The sequence below is a fragment of the Apaloderma vittatum genome, unplaced genomic scaffold (assembly GCF_000703405.1).
Source record: "Apaloderma vittatum isolate BGI_N311 unplaced genomic scaffold, ASM70340v1 scaffold16188, whole genome shotgun sequence".
Taxonomy (NCBI): domain Eukaryota; kingdom Metazoa; phylum Chordata; class Aves; order Trogoniformes; family Trogonidae; genus Apaloderma; species Apaloderma vittatum.
Genome location: NW_009732550.1, coordinates 61,192 through 61,802, shown reverse-complemented (window position 1 = coordinate 61,802; position 611 = coordinate 61,192).

Sequence of the window (611 nt, the reverse complement as noted above, 5' to 3'; positions counted from 1 at the left end):
GGGTGCTGGGTGAGGCGAAAGAGGGTCCCGGTGTTGAGACTCAAATAAAACCACATTAAAAGGGTGTCGGAGCGGTGCTAGAAAAGCGCCTCCGTGGGTTGAGGTCGTTGCTCAGCTGTGAGCAGTGTTAGGCTAGTGGGTAACAGGAGCAGGTTTACATTATGCTGTTGTGCTAGACCCTTCAGGACGCCAGAAAACAAGCAATTAGATTTAATCCTAGGTTTTTCACGTGTTACGTAGTCGGGGAAAGCAAGAAGAAAAATTCAAGGGATCATAATGTAGTTTCTTGCATCGTCTTGAGGCTCTTGTTCTAGCTGCCGTTGGCCAGGGGTACTTGGTGTGTCTGTGCCCAAGTTCTATGAAGTTACCTGGCTGAAGGTTGCAGAGGCAGTTCGATATGGGACGAGAGCTGTAGGCAGAAATTAGAACTGTGGTGAAAAACTGTAGGCTTCACTCAAAGTTTCTTTCTGCTTTGTTTCAAATAGAAAAAGTATTTAGAAGACTTTAGGAAAAATACATTGCTAAGGATAAGCTTATTACCACCTATGTATAAACTAAGGAGAAGCACAACTGTTGCAGCAAGGCATCTACTAAGCTGCTTGCTACTGAGG